The following is a 9,485-nucleotide window of genomic DNA, read 5'->3' as shown; positions in this document are numbered from 1 at the left end:
ACTCCAGCCCCGCCCCTCTCCGGACTAACCACGCCCCTTCCCCCGTCCCCCCCTCCGCGCTCTTTCCCGCCCCTCTCCGGACTAGCACCCGCCCCTTCCCCCGTCCCCCTCCACGCTCAGTCCCACCCATCTCCGGACTAACCCCGCCCTTTCCCGTCCCCTCCGGTGCAGCCCCGCCCCTCTCCGGACTAGCCCCACCCCGTCCCCGCCCCCCTCCGGGCTCGGCCCCGCCCCTCTCCGGACTAGCCCCACCCCGTCCCCGCCCCCCTCCGCGCTCGGCCCCGCCCCTCTCCGGACTAGCCCCACCCCGTCTCCGCTCAGTGCCGCCTCCTCGCCACGCCCCGCCCCTCCACGGATGACGCCGACTCTGCTGGTTGCCCTGGAGATGAGGTACGCCTGTTTTTTTTTCTCTTCCCTTAAAGTTCGCCGTCCATTTGCCGCCTTTCTGGAACCTTCTATTCCACCATCTTTTCAGAGAGAGTGTCCCAAAACCTTCCCACTGAGAGCAACAATGAAGATTCATCGGCTCACAAGAGGGTTCCAGCACAGAAGGAGGCCACTCTGCCCATCGAGTCTGCACCAGCCCTTGGAAAGAGCACCCTACTGAAGCCAATGGCTCCATCCTATCCCCGTAACCCCACCTAACCTTTTGTTCACGAAGGAGCGATTTAGCGTGGCCAATCCACCCAACATTCGCGGCGGGATGTCCCCAGGGGTGTCCAAAGGTACCATCGAGGCTATCCATGCCCGGTGGGCACCGCAGGTGTTGGGGTGCTCTATTGACCCCTTTAATTGCACTCTTTTTTTTTAAACATACAGTGCAGAAGGAGGCCATTCGGCCCATTGAGTCTGCACTGACCCACTTAAGCCCTCACTTCCACCGTAACCCAGTAACCCCCACTTAACCTTTTTGGTCACTAAGGGCAGTTTATCATGGCCAATCCAGCTAACCTGCACGTCTATGGACTCTGGGAGGAAACCGGAGCACCTGGAGGAAATCCACACAGACACGGTGAGAACGTGCAGACTCCATACAGGCAGTCACCCAGCGGGGAATCGAACCTGGGACCCTGGCGCTGTGAAGCCACAGTGCTAACCACTTGTGCTACCATGCTGCCCCCCTCTTATTTGATGCTTTTACATTTCCGTTGATCTCTGTTATGTTCGGGCAGTGCCCCTAACAGGAACGGCCCTTTTTATGCTTTGTCCCTCAGTTTGTTTCCTTTCTTCTGTTTTGTTGGTGGACCTCAAAAGAGTGGCCAATCCAACCGGCCATCCAGCGCCTATCAAGCCCAATCCCATTTTCCAGCACTTGGTTAGTCGCCTTGCATGCTACTGCGTTTCAAGGGCTCATCTAAATGCTGATTAAATGTTGTGAGGGTTCCCGCCTCTGCCACCCTTTGAGGTCGTGAGCTGAAGATTCCCACCACCCTTGTGGGTGAGGTTTTCCCTCAAATCCTATGCAGATCTCCTGACCCTTACCTCAAATCTATTATGGTTATTGACCCGTCTACTAAGGGGAAGCAATCTTTCCTATCCACCCTATCTATGTACCTCATATCTCCCATTCATCTCCGTTTTAAATGGGCAACCCTTATTTTTAAAGTGATCTAGATTCTCCCACATCCTCTCCACATCCACCCTGTCGAGACCCTTCAAGATCTTATCTGTTTTGAAATATTTACCACAGAAGGAGGCCATTAAAAAAAAATCTTTATAGTCACAAGTAGGCGGAATAAAAAAAGAATTACATGCAGAACACAACCTGAATTTTAAAAAAGCTATTGAAATAGCTCTATCATTGAAAAATACAGAAAATGGGGCTCGGGAGCTACAAGGGGCGTCAGTCATCCGTCCTCCAGTTAAGATGGTTGGGGGCGAAGGTAGCGCGTGTAACTGACCATTCCTCAACTGTGGCTGCTTGTGTAAATAAGATGTCAGATCATCTATTACAATATTGGTGCTGAACGAACATCACCCAGCAATCAAGAAAATGCAATGCCGACCCCATGGTAAGTAACAATGGCAAGCATTGCCAAAAGGCACAGCCAAAACAAAGTTATAGGACTGGGCAAAATGCATGGGCCGGGATTCTCCCTTCTGGGGACTAAGTCCCCATGCCGGTGGGAAAACCGGCGCCAACGACTCTGGCGTCAACGGCCCCCCAAGGTGAGGAATTCTCACCTGTCTAGGAGGCTAGATGGACACTGGAGGAGTTGGTGCCGCTCCAGCTGGCGCGAGTTCGTGCATGCGGGGGGTCGGATGCGCATGCTCATGCGGGGGGTCGGAGAATCCCGCCCATGGTGTTCAGGGAAGAAACCAAGGCCAGTACTGGCCTGCACCATGCAGGTATACCCACTACCAGAAACGGTCAATGCAGCTAAGCTGCATCATTATGACCAAGGCCACCCCAATAGCAGTGGAATTGCCGGTAAACGGTCACCCATTGAAAATGGAGGTGGACACGTGAGCTGCAGTCTTCGTTATTAGGGAGCAGACATATGATCACCTCCAAACTGGTATTCAACTGTTGAGCTTAGAAGACACAAAGGCCACACAAGCCACCTACACGGGGGAACCATTACACATAAAGGGCACCATAATGACCCAGGCAGCAATCAGCCCGACTCCCAATCGTTGTGCAGGGTCAAGGACTAATCCTAATGGGGAATTGGCTCCAGCTGATCAGGCTCAACTGGTCGAAGATCTTCAGGCTGGGCATGGGAGGACTTTATGAAGTCATCAGCCAAGATTGATATTGACCCTGATGCTGTGTCTAACTATTTTAGAGTGAGACTGGTTCCATACTCCCTATTGGAAAGGGTAGAGACCGAACTTGGGTGCCTGAAAAATCTAGGCATAATAAGGCCCATACAGTTCACAGAATAGTCCACACCTGTCATCCCTGTCCTTAAACAGAACAAATCGATCTGCTTCTGTGGAGATTATAAGCAAACAGTCAATCGGGTTTCCAAGATAGACAGATTATACCTCTATGCCTCTAATCAAACCTACACTCCAAGTTAGCAGGTGACTAACTAACAAGTTCAGTAAATTGGATATGAGCTACGCCTATCTTCAACTTTGAGTTAGACAAGCCTTCCTGGAAGTATGTTACAATCAACATGCAGAAGGTCGCTTGCCCTTCAGGGTCCCATCAGTGTGTGCCATATTCCAACAGATCATGGAGAACATACTCCAAGAGTTACATAAAGTGGCAGTTTGCATGACCTGGTCACGGGGACTTCAGAACGAGAGCACCTAGCATACCTAGAAGAGGCCTTGCAGAGATTCTCAAGAGCTGGGGGAAAAATGTGTTTTCAAGCAAATTAAGTGACCTACTTGGGCTTCGGGTGGATGAAAAAGGTTTACATCTGATGGCGACAAGGTAAAGGACATGAAGGAAGAACCAGCTCCAAGAAACACCACAGAGTTAAAATCCTTCCTGGGATTAGTAAATTCTTACTGGAAATTTATCCCGAATTTGGCCTCCTTATGACCCTGATGCATACCCTAATACTGAAGTACCAAAGATAGTCTTGGGGGGTACCACACATGGAGGCTTTCTATAAAGTTAAATAACAATTGCTGCCATCCATTGCTGGCCCATTTTGACCCTAAGAAGGAACTCGTTTTGACATGTAATGCCCCTTCCAGGGTTGAGGCAGTACTTTCACACCACTGGAAAGATGTAACATCAAGGCCTATTGCTGACACATCCAGGACCTTTTCGGATGCTGAGTGGCGGCATTCTCGAATTGCCGGTCATGTTTGGTGCAAAAACATTCCACCAATATGTCTACGATAGACGTTTAATAATAACCGACCACAAGTCCTTATTGGGATGTTTTAAAGAGCATCAGGCAATTCCCTATTTTGCCTCCACCTGGTTACAGCATTGGGCCCTGTTACTTGCAGCTTATGAATACACTTTAGAGCACCTTCCTGGAACCCAGATAGCTAACCCCGATGCGTGAGTCACCTCCCACTGCGCACAAGCCCACCTCCTTCATGAGCATTGGAAGAGGTTGCGATGACCCTAAATGTTTTAGAGACTTTGCTGCTGTGCGCAAAGCAAATTAAGGTCTGGATGCGAAAAGATCCAACTCTGTCTAAGCTAAGATCTTTAATGGTGGATTCCGAGGACAACCCTCAGAAGAAATGAACCCCTGTCTGACTAAGAAAGACGAGTTAAGTGTTGAGGATGGTAGCATTATCTGGGGGCTCCGAGTCTTCGTCCCTCACTCAGAGCGGCTTCGATATTTATGGAACTACTTAATGGCCACCCTGGAGAGTTGAAAATGAAAATGGTTGCCAGGAGCTACTTCTGGTGGTGCATTCTCGACTCAGACATCACGGACTTGGTGAGACGGTGTGACGTATGCCAGGAGAATCAAACACTCCCTCCCTCAGCCACCCTATATCCAGGGAGTGGTCTGGCAGGCCATGGGTGCAAGTGCACGTGAACGTTTTATCTCTTCCATGTTTTTGATCCTGGTGGATGCACACTCCAAATGGTTGGTGATGCACCACCAGAGTTCCACTGCCTCACATGCTACAATTGAGAAATGACAACAGAGTTTCTGCATGCACAGAATACCAGAAGTCCTGGATTCCGATAACGACACTGCCTTCACCAGGAGTGAGGTCCAAAACTTCATGCTATCCAATGGCATCAGACAGATCAGAACAGCATCTTCTCACCCGTCAGCAAAAGGGATGATGCAGACTTTTAAAACTGGCATGAAGAACCAACCTGTGGCATCCATGGAGTCAAAATTGGCATGATTTTCATTCGACTATAGGACCACTCTTCACACAACAACAGGAATCAGCCCAGTGGAACTATTAACGGGACGGCGGTTTCGTATGAGGCTAATCCCACTACTCCCAAACCTGGCAAGGAGGGTGAAGTCCCAACAAAAGAACCAGAAAAGAAATTACGACTCTGTAAGAACAGAAAGAACATTAGAAACAGGCGATCAGGTTTACATAAGGAGAGCGGGTGGAGGCGGTATCGTGTTGGGACACAAGTTTATGGGCACTGGTGATGGCACCTCTGCCATTCTCGTTGGCTCCCCAAGCCCGGTGGTAGGCTTTGAGGGTGTGGGAACAGCGACGGAAGCACATGGGAGTGGAGGGAGCGTCGGTATGGGCTCCAATTTGTGACAATCACCGGTTTGTGCCGGGGGAGCTAGATGGGGAGTTTCGGAGGTGGCAGCCAGCTGGAATTGAGCTGTTAGGGGACCTGTTTGTTGCCGGCAGCTTTCCAAGCTTGGAGGTCTTGGAGGAGGTGTTTGAGCTGACAGGTGGGAATGGGTTATCTGCAGGTGAGGGACTTTGCATGGAGGCAGGTTTCGACTTTTCCGCTCCTACCGCTCCAGGGGATACAGGGCAAGATAGTGTCGAAAACAGGAGTGGGGGAGAAGGTCTCGGAAATTTATAAACAGATCATTGAATGGGAGGAAACCCTGATAGGGGAGATAAACTGAAAATGGGAGGAAGAGTTGGGCAAGGAATTAGAGGCGGGATTGTGGGAGGATGCCTTGAGTAGGGTTAACGCGCCCTCGTCGTGTGCAAGGCTGAGCCTGAGACAATTCCAGGTGGTCCACAGGGCGCATATGACTGTGGCCTGTATGAGCTGTTTGAAGGGGTGGAGGATAGGTGTGGGCGGGCCTGCGAATCATGTCCACATGCTTTGGGCATGTCCAAAGCTTAGGGGATTTTGGCAGGGATTCGCTGATGTCATGTCCATGATGTTGAAGGCACGGGTGGTTCCAAGTTCAGAGGTGGTGATTTTTGGTGTGCCGGTAGTCCAGGGGGCGAGAGAGGCTGACGTTTTGGCCTTTGCCTCCCTGGTAGCCGGGAGACAGACCTTATTAGCGTGCAGGGATTCGGTGCCTCTGAAATCAGGGGTCTGGGTTAATGACATAGCCGGGTTTCTCAGGCTTGAGAAGATCAAGTGAGAGGATCGGCGTTAGGGTTCGCCCGGAGGTTGCAGACGTTTATCAACTTCTTTGGGAAAAATTAAGCTGTCAGCAGATACAAAAAGGAGGGGGGAGGTTAGGGAGGGAGGGAGATGGGGGGATGGTTGAGGCGGGATTAGTAAGTGGGGGGACTGGGGTACTGTGTCTATAAGCCATGTTGGCTGGGTGCGGTTGTTGGTTGGGTGGGTGTTATATTTGTATTTTGTTGTATTTCCTCTTGAAATTGTTAAAAATTTATGAATGCCTTAATAAAATATTTTTTTTTTAAAGTTTTAAACGAGGAGCTTCGGAGATCATCCCAGCTGGGTCTTAATGGAGAAAACGGGGCCATTGTCAAAAAAAGTGAAAGTCCAGGGTAAGGTTGTAAAGAAACACCTGGACCACCTCAGAAGTAGGTTGTCTACCCCTGAGCAAGTCTCAAAGCCTACCCTCCAGATAACAGAGACAAGGACTCTGAGGTGGAAGCAAAGGAAGCTGGTGCCCCAAACGAAGCAAACCCCAAAGCGGAACTTTGGTTGATAACTATTTGACGCTCCGTCCGGAAACGAAGGTCCCCTGGTCAGTTCACACCACCAGATCCAGTCCCACCCTCGACTGACCTCAGACTGATTGTCAACTGGCAGAAGAGACTTTCTCGCAGCAGAGGTACAAGGGCAGTGATTTTCAAACTTTTTTTCCGGGGACCCATTTTTACCAACCGGCCAACCTTCGGGACCCAACCCGGTTGACCTTTGCGACCCACGCCGGCCGACCTTCATGACCCACGCCGGCTGACCTTTGCGACCCATGCCGGCCGACTTGCGCAACCCACCATTTTCTCTTACCATGTTTGCTGCTGACAAAAATGGAGGAAATGGTTTTGGGTCCCTTTGGCCCCTGTACACGCTCCTCCAATGGAACCTTTTGGATAAAGGTGAATCCTTCCGGTGTCGGAAAGTATGGAGTCTCCATCGGTCCAAAGTTCTGCATTTTTCTCCTGTAAGATTTTATGAAATAAAACCCCCCCGAACTTGTGAAAAAAAATAAAATGAATAAAATACATGAAAAAAATGAATAAACCCCGCCCCCCCGAACTTGTAAAAACAGAAAGTTGCGACCGTTTAAAAAAAAAGCGGCCGCACTGCGCATGCGTGCCCGATCATTGGCATACATGTGCATAGTTTTGCGCATGCGCGCCGATGATCTGGCACGCATGCGCAGTGCGACCGCTTTTTCTTTTCACATTCGCGGCCATTTTTTAGGCCGCTTGCAGCAGGCGTTATTAACAGCCGGCTGCTGAGGCTGTTTCACGCAGATTTGCATGATTGGCAGCGCCGGGACGGATGGCTCCGCGACCATCCCGACACCCACCCGCAACCCACCCGCGGGTCGCGCCCCCGAGTTTCACAATGCCTGTACTAGGAGATAAACAGACACTGAAGGGGAGTGGGATGTTATAGTGGTCACAAAGGACACGGGGATCATTAATAGGATTCCCTGTGGGCTTCATGGAACATGAACTTCCCTATTGAGCGGATGGGAGCTTGCCCAATGGGAAACGAGCTGCAAGAGTTTAAAACCCGCTGCTTCAATCGGGCCAAGCATTCTGTAGGTTCACGGGCTGGGACTTGTGTATTTTAAGCTGCGGCTGCAACCTTTTTCCATGTGATGCACGATCAATTACAATGAGACAAGAGTAGAGAGTAATCAAGGCTTTATTAAGCAGAGATGTGTAGCCTCCTGCAGCTGCTGCCAAAATGGCTGCAGCTTGGTGAGCACACACATTTATACTCCCGCCTACTGGGCGGAGCCAGCAGGCAGGGATCTACCCCTGTACCTGTAGTACAGGAGCCTTACCGTATTACTTCTCATATATGTATTATATACAAACAGTGGTGACTACACCATGATGTGAATAAAAGAGTATGGTGTCGGAAGACTGGCCTTGGCGAGATTATTATAGGGAGGGAGTCAAGGTTTGAGAGGAGGATGGGCTTTGGGAAGAGAGTTGTGTGTGTATTTGTGTTTGAGGGAAAGAAGAGCTTTCTTTCCAGTGAGTAAACACACTGCTGGGTAAGAATGGCTGCAGACAGAAAGGTCTGAAAATCATTTGTGGCAAGGAATCATGTAATAATAGCACTTTTTATGATCTTAAGTATTGTACAAAATTTTTTAGACTATTTCAAATGGGTGGAATTATTAAACTTGCAGTGTGTGAGTTTTCTGTCACCGTAGAATATGGAGTTTGACTAAAACCTCCATAAAGTAATAAAATGTTTGTTAAATACTTTATAAAGAATCCATACTATAAATATGAAAATTGATGTGTTCCATAATGTACAAAACTTAATAATTGTGAACTGAATGTTACTTTGCTGCATTATTGTTTTTTGTGAGCATCTGAGGTCACGACAATTTTTCAAGAGTTTTAAAAATATATATTCATTTATAGCAGACAATGCCAGCCTTTGAGAAGATGGTGATGAGTTAAAATGGGGTCACATTGGAAGATAGTTGACAAAGCTCCGCTGTGGTCCTTTGCTTCACGTTGCACATACATAACCCAGCAAGGCCATGTTCGGTTGTTCGTAAAAACTTCATTACATATATAAACTGCTTTAGATGTTGAAATGCTGAGGTCACTTTGGTGATTTGATACAAATGCATTAGTCCAGAGTCTTAAAATAGAATGATGTGGAGATGCCGGCATTGGACTGGGGTGGGCCCAGTAAGAAATCTTACACCAGGTTAAAGTCCAACAGGTTTGTTTCGAATCACTAGCTTTCATTGCGCAACTCCTTCCTCAGGTGAATCTTCAGGAATAGATATAGAATAGATGGCAAACAGGGAAAATAATGTGACTACCCACTGTAAGTCTAAGAATTCCACTCCTTTTGAAGTGATCTAAAAACATTTGTATCTGGTTTAGCTCACTGAGCTAAATCGCTGACTTTTAAAGCAGACCAAGCAGGCCAGCAACACGGTTCGATTCCCGTACCAGCCTCCCCGGACAGGCGCCGGAATGTGGCGACTAGGGGCTTTTCACAGTAACTTCATTGAAGCCTACTCGTGACAATAAGCGATTTTCATTTCATTTCATTACAGATCATAAAAAGTGCTATTATTACGTGGTTCCGTGTCACAAAACATTTTCAGGGCAGCACGGTGGCGCAGTGGTTAGCACTACTGCCTCATGGCGCCGAGGTCAAAGGTTCGATCCCGGCTCTGAGTCACTGTCCGTGTGGAGTTTGCACATTCTCCCTGTGTTTGTGTGGGTTTTGCCCCCCCCAAAACCTAAAGATGTGCAGGGTAGATGGATTGGCCTCGCTAAATTGCCCCTTAATTGGAAAAAATGAATTGGGTACTCTAAATTTAAAAAACAAATTTCAGACCTTTTTGTCTTCAGTCATTCTCACCCCTCAGTATCTAACCATTTGTTGCGTTTTCCCCTTCCTTGCTGCCTTCCCCAAACGCATTTCCTCACACTTCTCAGTGTTAAATTCTATTGGACGTTTTCTG

General features: G+C 48.8%; 1 long non-coding RNA gene across 4 annotated transcripts in view; it reads left to right on the top strand.

Moving 5' to 3' along the window:
• Positions 1–9,485, top strand: part of LOC119956779 — a 36,268-nt gene that overhangs the window by 370 nt on the left and 26,413 nt on the right. For 2 of the 4 annotated variants that reach the window (XR_005458679.1, XR_005458677.1), the window contains exons 1-2: positions 306–390; positions 6,258–6,632. This is a non-coding gene — a long non-coding RNA (uncharacterized LOC119956779). Of the gene's footprint in view, positions 1–305; positions 391–6,257; positions 6,633–9,485 lie in introns of those variants that run through there. The other 2 variants (XR_005458680.1, XR_005458678.1) reach the window with 2 other exon arrangements.

The sequence above is a fragment of the Scyliorhinus canicula genome, chromosome 24 (genome assembly GCF_902713615.1).
Source record: "Scyliorhinus canicula chromosome 24, sScyCan1.1, whole genome shotgun sequence".
Lineage (NCBI taxonomy): Eukaryota > Metazoa > Chordata > Chondrichthyes > Carcharhiniformes > Scyliorhinidae > Scyliorhinus > Scyliorhinus canicula.
The sequence above is the reverse complement of the archived record's forward strand: the minus strand, read 5'-3'. Positions and strand labels throughout refer to the sequence as shown.